This window comes from Cyprinodon tularosa, unplaced genomic scaffold (genome assembly GCF_016077235.1).
Source record: "Cyprinodon tularosa strain WSP-4 unplaced genomic scaffold, ASM1607723v1 ctg879, whole genome shotgun sequence".
In the NCBI taxonomy this organism is placed as follows: domain Eukaryota; kingdom Metazoa; phylum Chordata; class Actinopteri; order Cyprinodontiformes; family Cyprinodontidae; genus Cyprinodon; species Cyprinodon tularosa.
This window is the reverse complement of record NW_024039650.1, coordinates 5630-14972: the sequence shown is the minus strand read 5'-3', so window position 1 is coordinate 14972 and position 9343 is coordinate 5630. Positions and strand designations below refer to the sequence as shown.

The 9343-nt window shown below is 37.2% G+C and overlaps 1 long non-coding RNA gene across 1 annotated transcript; it reads right to left on the bottom strand.

The window, feature by feature from the left end:
• Nucleotides 1-608: 608 nt before the first annotated feature.
• Nucleotides 609-8686, bottom strand: LOC119775566. Its single transcript, XR_005279669.1, has 3 exons — nt 8473-8686; nt 7194-7265; nt 609-842 (listed from the first exon to the last, which is right to left on the bottom strand). It is a non-coding gene; the product is annotated as an uncharacterized LOC119775566 (long non-coding RNA).
• Nucleotides 8687-9343: the final 657 nt, after the last annotated feature.

Here is a 9343-nt window from a genome sequence, read left to right as displayed (position 1 = left end):
AAATAAGCAGTCCATGGTAACAGTTCTACATTTTCCTTCGATACAATGGTTATCGGTGGTAATCATTAATATTGTACAAAATGTGTACCTAAATTGTGGATCAAATTTGTCACATTGTAAAAGCAGATTGGTATTTATCAGATATTTACATGAAGGAAAATTAAGATACAACAAAAAAAACAAAACATTAATACATATTTTGTGATATTTCCACCACAAGCCCCATACATTGATCTTGAAATCATTTCACTTAATGCCACTAGAGGGCACAGTTTCACATTTTTCTTTCTTTTTAAATGAAGACTGACATCTTCAACATTTAAAAAGCAACAATTGGACAGTTGTCAAAAGCTGCCGCCAAGACACAAAACCAACATTTCATTTTCAGATATTCAGTTAGAGTGCATATTATCACCTTGAAATCAAACACTGTTGCCTGCTTGTACCAGAATATCCACAACTTTACAGTAAAGCAACAGAAACACAACACCAAACTGTTTGCTATGACTTTGCCCTGCTGTGGAGCCACTTTTGGTAGCAAAGTGTCTTGGAGGGTCTTCAGCGGACCAAGTCCTGAGGGGCTTTCAGATGCTCCCTGTCTGCATCATAAAACACCAGCAGCTCATCACATTATTATAACTCCTGTTAAATAAAGTATTCCTTTGGATTTTCCGTGGATAGGTTCTGGGAGTCATTCGGGTTGTTCAGTGGGAAATCTGGACAGTCCTCCTGTTTGACCCTGTTCTCCTCCTGGGTTCGATACGTGTCCTTCCTCTGGTACAGGTGTCGGGCAGCGATGGCCAATCCGGTAAGAATAACAAAAATGACGACAGCTATGACACCTGGAAAATGACAAAGAAGAGGATTCCTGAGATCTGAAAAGGTTGTATCTGGAATGATAATAGCACTAAAAAGATCAGCTATTTCTACATAAGTGTTTAGGTCAGTTTATCTGACAATGGCTTAGATTTAATGAAAACCCAAGAATCACTTTTACAGAAAAGGTAATTATTACATCTCACTAAAAAATGTTTTTAAACAATTACAATATTGTAGACACCTGTGACGCATATTAGTGAAAACACTTAAATCCAACATGTCCTTTTGGTGATATAAAGCCAGTTGAAAAATGGCATATGCCGTTTTCCAGGGGCGTTGCTAGGCACAAAGCTTTACTGGGGCACTGGCCCCCATACCGCATATGCCCCTCCTTCCATACACAAATACAGACAAGCACACTGCCCCACCCTGATAAATTCCTACCAAAATTACCAGTTGAGATATTAATGAGTGTAAGAGCATATTTGTTTTAACAAACATGAAAATTTTCAACATTGTAGCTATAAAAAATAAGACATTACCAACTTTAAAAATAAAAAGTTTCCTTATACACATTCTGAAGTAACCATTAATTCCTAGGTTTCAGAGTTTTAGTTCAGGGGAAAGTTTAACTCATCCTGAACTAAGTTTTTCTTTTATTTTTTGAGCATTAAAGTGTACCTCCTATTTTTCATTTTTGCAAAGCGGTCAATCACTAGACTGTGACTCAGCTTAGAAAGTTCTTCCTTTTCAACTGATAAAATAGCAAGATGATGGAGCCTGTCTTGTCCCATTGTGCACCTCAGCCAAGTGTGGAGCCTTCTCAACACCCTGAATGACCTTTCACAGCTACAGCTGTTGATTGTGAGGGAGATCTGGATGACCTGCGTTAGTGTGGGGAACATGATGTTATCAAGCAAGTTGAAAACACACTGCATATCCTTGATGACAAGGCTTTCTTTTTCAACCATAAAAAGCTTTCAAACCATTTTGAATTAAATGAACGTTTTTTTTACTCCAAATTTGTGCTGGGGTTAGTGGGACAACTTCACTTGTTTAGGACCATCATGCTTTCCCCCTAAGTCACTAATGTCCCCTTCTTGTTTGTGGACGCTGGTTGTTGCTCCCTCATCACCTTCATGGTCCTGTCTCCTGTCCTTCACCTGTCTCTTGCCTGTCAGTCTCGCCTCCTCCTCCCTTTCCTACTCCAGCACCTTCATTCTCATTCTCTACAGCAAACATTAAAAAAACGTAAATTTATAATTATGTAAATATCTATTATATTGCTTATAACGTTCCTAATGTAACTGGTTAGCTTAAATCACTAATTCATCACGGGACCTTACCTCCCTCTCTCATCTTGTTTTACTGCTTCCCTGTCTCTGCTTCGTGTGAGCAATTTCCTGATATCCATCCAATGCAGTAATTTTCAGTTATTAGCCTATAAATAAATCATGTGGTTTCACTGGGAAAATAATAAAATTGACAGGAAAGAAACGTTACCAGAACTAAAAATGCGTCGCGGCCGCACAGTGTCCCATCCAACTCAGCTGAGAGCAGCGTTTGTGTACCTGCAGTTCATGCAGTGACATGCGCTGACGTGGGGGGCGCTATTACATCCTCAATTTGGATGTACGCATTTGAGTAGAAATATACGTCTCCTCCCATTATTTAAATTGATGCATTAAAAAAATGTATCACTGTTGCAAATATTCATGAGATTTATACTGGGGCACAGCTCATTTATACTGGGGCACGTGCCCCAGTAAATGGGGTCTGGCGACGCCGATTCCGTTTTCCAACTGGCATATAAGATTTTACAAAATGCCAGATACTACGTTCAGCTCTCGCTTTCACTCGTATTTTCAGTCTTTTCTAGGGGTGCTGTTAAAGATATGCTCTCTGTGTCTGCACCTTGAAGCTTTCTCTCTCTGGTTCTTTTTCCTCATAAGAGATCACTCAGGACAAACTTCATAACTTATATGTAATAAATAACCATGAGAAATGACACTGATCCAAGGGCGTAGGAATATGTTTACAATTGGGGGGGACACATGTCGGAAATCTGAAATTCGTAAATATTCAACAGAAACATATCTTAAGTACGCTACTTAAAAAAAAGGCTATTTAATCTTTTTCTTTATTCCTTTATAAATGTGTTTGCAAAAATAATGCATTTAAAATTAACATAATGCATTTGTTCATAAGATGTGAGCATATCACCAAACAAAATGACTGGAGTCTTTTATTAAGCAAAGGGAGATGTCTTGCAAGGGCTTCGGCCCTTGGCATATTTAGTGTCCGCATACGCACTAGAAAATCAAAACAATTCAGTAGGCCACACAAGTGCAAAGTTTGATATGTTTTATTTTGTCAAACTTGCAATAATGGTCAAAAATGAATTTATATAGGTTGACTGACAGAGGGAGCTGACAGTGTGTTGAAGAATTAGGGACAGGGTGCTTTGAAGCATCTGGTTCAAAAACGCATTCTAAACCTTTGGTAGAAATCCATCCATCCTTCCATTTTCTGTACACCCTGTCCCTTAGTGGGGTCGGGAGGTGCTGGTGCGGGGTCCACCCTAGACAGGTGGCCAGTCTGTCCAGACCTTTGGTAGAAATGGCGCCTTTAATTCCAATTTGCAGTACAGAACAGAGAAAACTACAGAGTTGTCAATGTTGTGTTAATCTGTTTATAGTGTAAAAAGAGGAGCCAGCAGTTTATTTGAGGAAATAAAGATGCAGAAGTTAATTAGTTGGTTAATTAGTGGTTGTGCAGCAGTCCGCTGCACGACCAATGCGGCCGTCGCTGCTAAGAATTAGAATTAATTCTCCCTGTGGTTAACTAACGATCAGGAGCGCAACAGGTATAACATCTGTCCATTTCCGCGAATCAAAACCATGCAAAAAATAAAAAATCCTCGTAAAACGCACACCCAGACCGGGCTAATTTCAACACAAGTTGTGTTAGGTGACTGTTACTCACACTGACGTTTCTCTTTAAAAAATATCTGAGTAAGTCCTACTGCTGTTTCAGCCTTTTAGTTGGTGGTGGCATTGTACTGAAATGAGATATATATAAAAAAAAACATTTTGGCTAGCGTGGCAAACGTCTAGAGAAAGTTAGCAGTTAAATATTGGATGAGTGATCATCCCAAGACTACGGAAGAGGATTAGGGCCACTGGAAAAAAAAAAAGTTAAGTGATTTTTACATTTTATTTCAGTTTAATATGGGAAAAAAGTCAGAATTCTGACTTTTATTTTCAGAATTAAGACTTTTTTTCTCAGAATTTTGGATCTTAATGTAGATGGGCACCATGAAGGCAGAGATGTGGAGCACTCAGCTTCACTGACAAAGATGTGAGTTGTTTGAGGTGGCCAGTGACACATTGGTGGAAAATGACAGAATTAGGCAACTTTTACGTGCCCGTGGGGTCCCCCCATTAATGGAGGAGCAGAAGGTCATTAAAACAAGAGAGCTAGTCTCTAAAAGAGACATGGCTATGGCTTGATGCTAACATGTTTGTTGTTAAACATACTTTTGTTATATTACATTTGTGTTGTGTTTTCCAAATAGTGTAGAAAATTAATGGTGGGTTTATAATGTTTACCTTTTATGAGCAGGACAGGAAGCAGAGAAGTGTAGCATTACCTCCAACTAGTTAAACTCATAATTATGAAGTTATTCAACAAATTCCTCAAGTAAAAAAGTGCAACTTTTTTATTTTTATTTTTTAACAGATTTGTTGATTAATTTCAAAATTATGTATTCCTTCCAAATTTCCAAATCTGAAGAATTTTTTAAACCAATATCTACATTATTTAACATTTAGTTTGTTTTAGCAGTACTTCCCGTTATATTTCTTTATACGTATATTTTACATTTTCTTGCACAGCAAGCTCAGCAGATTTGAAATTGTGTGCTTGTGTAAACACAAGTAGTTAATCTTTACTCTAAACATATATTCTGTTTATTTTTTAGTTAGACTTCTTGTTTTTATATATCTGTATAGTACCCCCCCCCCACCAAAAAAAACCAAACTGTAAATTGATTAGAAATATTAATCATCTGTCAGATTTCTGAGAAAAAAGTCAGAATTCTGAGATTAAAGTCAGAAATCTGAGAAAAAAGTCAGAAGAAAAAAGTCAGAATTCTGAGATTAAAGTCAGAATTCTGAGAAAAGTCAAAATTCTGACTTTTCCCCCCATGTTAAACTAAACAAAAAATTAAAAATCAGTTAACTTTTTTCAGTGGCCCTAATCCTCTTCCTACAAGACTAAGATGACTAAACCAAAAAGATTCAGTTTCTATATATGAAAGTGAACTGACAACAAGACGTTATAAATAGGCAATATTCATAGCAGCATTCCCGACAGACCATTTTACCTCATTAACAAGTTTCTGACTTTCTGTATCGCTGTTTCCCTCCTTTCTGAGTGCTCAAACACTCAACAGTTCACTGAGGGGAGGGGGAGTACAGTGACGTAACGCTATGCTGCGCCTTCAAAATAAAAGCACGATAGTTAAGAAATTGTCAAAATCTAATATTTTGCGGTACAATTTTTGGGGGGGACATATCCACCTGGCTTTTATATTGGGGGGGACATGTCCCCCCCGTCCCCCCCGCTTCCTACGCCGCTGCACTGATCTGATAGAAATTGTAATCTTACTCAGATCAGAGAAGTTGCTTAGAGCTACTGAAGGCAGCTTCTCACCCCTGGGTTCACTTCTCGGGAAGTGGCCACGACTAACAGTTAAAAAGGCATTTTATACATCTCCTATCTGCCACATCATCACATCATTACATCATACATGTTAGCAGATGAGGAGACATCTATGGCTCCAGCCTTATCAAACTATTACACTTTGTTCTCAGCTGAAGGACACCACCCTCATTCCATTCCAGATATTTGCCACGTACAGAATGAAGATTATAAGACTTAGATTTTATTTTGTCATTTTGTATACAAAAATAAATTTCGTTTAGTACAGCTCTCTAGACCTTTTCATTTTTTAAAGTGCAGCCTTGATAAAGGTAAGCAGCAATGATAGAAAGACAGACAAAAAAAAAAAAAAACACAGTGGTGAGAATAATTGATGTAAACATATGACTGTATAGTTACTGTTCCAACATTCAGGTTTTTTTTTTTTTTACCCATTTTATATAACATTTAGCAGTCTAATGGCAGTGGGGAAGAAACTGTTCTGGAATCTGCTGGACCTGAACAGTTTCTTCTCCACTGCCATTAGACTGCTAAATGTTATATAAAATGGGTTAAAAAAATACAGACAGACAAACTGTCTTAATTAGATAAACTATTGTGGAAAACATCAGTTCTGACACGCAACAGGCAGCTAATATTAAGCTATAATAAATTCACACATCATCAACGATAATTATCCTAACAGTACCAACCTTTTCTTAATCCAGGCTTGTGTTATGAGTTTATCTTTATTAAATCATTAAGTTGAAGCATGGGTGAAAAGCGTTTCTTCGTTTTCATAGTTTCTATTTCTTATTACTTTTGTCTGATTTCATTTATTTCTGTGACCATGCAGGGTTTTTCACTACTTAAACAAGGAGTACCAAGAATTTTGTCCACATTTGTATTTCCTGTCTCTCTCCATAATGGATTCTAGATATTCTTTATAGGGTCTAGCCAGTTTGTTGAAACATATTGCTGTATGTGAGATAGACCTGTAACATTTTCACTAATTGAGTTCCTGAAGTGAATTAGGTTTTGGGTGATATTCTAATTTACAGATATGAAAACATTATATACATTATACATTAAGCAACCCCTGAAAAGAGAAGCGCAGCAAATTTCCTTTCCTGCACTGCTGATTGAAATGCTAATTAAAAAAAAAAATTTAATCAGCAAGGTACAGGGCTGAGCACTTTAGGAGAAACTAAATTGGATATAATAGATTGAAGCTGAATTTTAAATCTGTTCAATAATGCATAAAAAAGACCATATTTTTATGATAAGGACAAAGTGCGCTTTTTCGGCAAATTTCTGTGTCGTTTAATTAGGTTATCTGTCCTTTGTGTACAAAAAGATTGAACGGACAGTTTGAAATGACTTCCTCATTTCCCACCTTTATCTGCACAATCATAAATTGAACCTTTATAGTCTTCGCTTTGAATCAATTAATGCTGGGTGAGCACCAAAGTTTAAATGGGTTTTAAATTGATTCTTGTTTTGCACATCTCTTCACCCTCATCTGAACTTCAACTTTTTCCCAACAGTTTTGCCTGAGCTAGAGTCCAGTTTTATAAATAAAAGATGCTTTGGCTGATTAGAACCTAATAAAGTATATAAACAAAGGTAAAATGATTTCAGTGCAGCGAAAGACAGCAATGGTTTAGTACCTCCGATAAGAGCTGAGTCAGTCCTGATGGCATTGACTAAAGGTTGACCTGAGCCCACTGAACCAGACTGGTCTACAGTAGAGAGGGAAAAGTGAAGAGGAAAGTGTCAGCAGGAGACAGGATTTGGAAAGGCAGAAAATTAAAGGAACAAGTCATCAGCAAACTGGAAAAGAAAAATGAAGTGGAAAAAACATTTACTCAGCAGAAAAGAGAAAAAACAACAACTACTGATTCATCCAGTTACCCAGTGATTCAAACTGAACACTTAACATCTCTTTATTACTATTTTTTTCTGTAGAAGATTAAAATAACATTTTAACTTAATGAATGTTGTTATTAGTTTAACAGCTTAGAGAAGTGTTTTTCAACTAACGACCTCAGGGGACACTTAGCTGCAGGTTTCGGATGTTTCTCTGGTCTAACGCGACTGATTCAGAGGAATTCAGTTCAGCATTTTCTGTTAATCAGCTTCCAAAGGAAACAATCTGTGGTAAATCTTGAAAACATCTAAAAGATGCAGGGCAGAGTGTTCTGAGGACCAGGGATGAAAAACAATGGCTAAGGGACACATTTAACTGTGTAAGTGATTTGTTTCCTGTTGAATTGACAGCTACTACCTCTATGACAGAACCTGCTTCACATAGAGTACCCTAACTGTTTGACCTTTTTTTATAAATAACTGAATTACAACAAAATTGGTGTAGATTGTATTAATAGGTGTGGGAAAAAATGTAAAATCTGTATATCAGATCTCAAATAAAACAGATATTGGTAATTCCCTGTAAAAGCCTGCTTGTTTATCTTCAGGCAGTTACAAGCTGATCAAACAGATTTCTACATTATTTTATATATGCAATCTATAAAGCTTTGTGATCTAGATTGCAGGCATTCCAACACTTCCTAAATTAGGCTTTGTGAATACTTTCTTATATGACAGACATAAACTGCTAATAGTAAATAAAGGACATTAATGGCCATTTCTCCTCTGGTGTTATTATGTGGACCAAGTTACAAGGAGCAGAAAGAAACCATAAGCAGGAAAAAAGAAATCTAGGAATGGAGGATAAGGTAAAAAAAAAAAAAAGATTCTTAATATATTTATGTCAGGCTATAAGGAATACAGGGAAACATTGGGGTTTTCAATAAGCCCTTTTCTGGATGTCTGTCTAAAAACCTCTGGCTAAATTTGGTACCTTTTTTGACCCTAATAACATAAATCAAATTTCAGCAAAAAAAAAAAAAATTCAGTTAAATGTGTTCAATAAAATCCATCCCATACCCAATATATGGTGAATGTTTTCAGCAGCGTAGGGATTGGCTGAAGCTGCAGAGCCGCAGTTGGACTGAACCAAAGGTCCAGTGATGTGGATAGGGCTGGTGTCCGGGTGGAGAAGGGCAGCCTTCAGAGGACTGACCGAGTTAAACTGAACTACTGACAGGCAGCCAGTAAAACCCAGAGAGGCCAGCCTAGCCAGCTGGGGATCCAAGTCATCAGACTCTGGGGAAGAAAAAACAACAAAACAAAACAAAAAAAAATAGTATATTTTTAATTAAACAAGTCAAATATCCATACCTTATTTTTCAAAACGTAAATTTTAATAGTCTTTAAATAACATTTGTTCTTGAATTAGATTTTATAAAGTTTTTCTGTGGATGTGGAAGACACTTGCACAAAATTATCACAATCTAAATATTTTAGTAAAGCAACGCCTACCATACAAACACAGAAGAAAAAAAAAAAGAAAAAAAAAAGGGAGCAAGGTATACACTATATTGCCAAAAGTATTTGCTCACCCATCCAAATTATTGGAATCAGGTGTTCCAATCACTTCCATGGCCACAGGTGTATAAATTCAAGCACCTAGGCATGCAGACTGTTTTTACAAACATTTGTGAAAGAATGGGTCGCTCTCAGGAGCTCAGTGAATTCCAGCGTGGAACTGTGATAGGATGCCACCTGTGCAACAAATCCAGTCGTGAAATTTCCTCGCTCCTAAATATTCCACAGTCAACTGTCAGCTGTATTATAAGAAAATGGAAGTGTTTGGGAACGACAGCAACTCAGCCACGAAGTGGTAGGCCACGTAAACTGACGGAGCGGGGTCAGCGGATGCTGACGCGCATAGTGCGAAGAGGTCGCCAACTTTCTG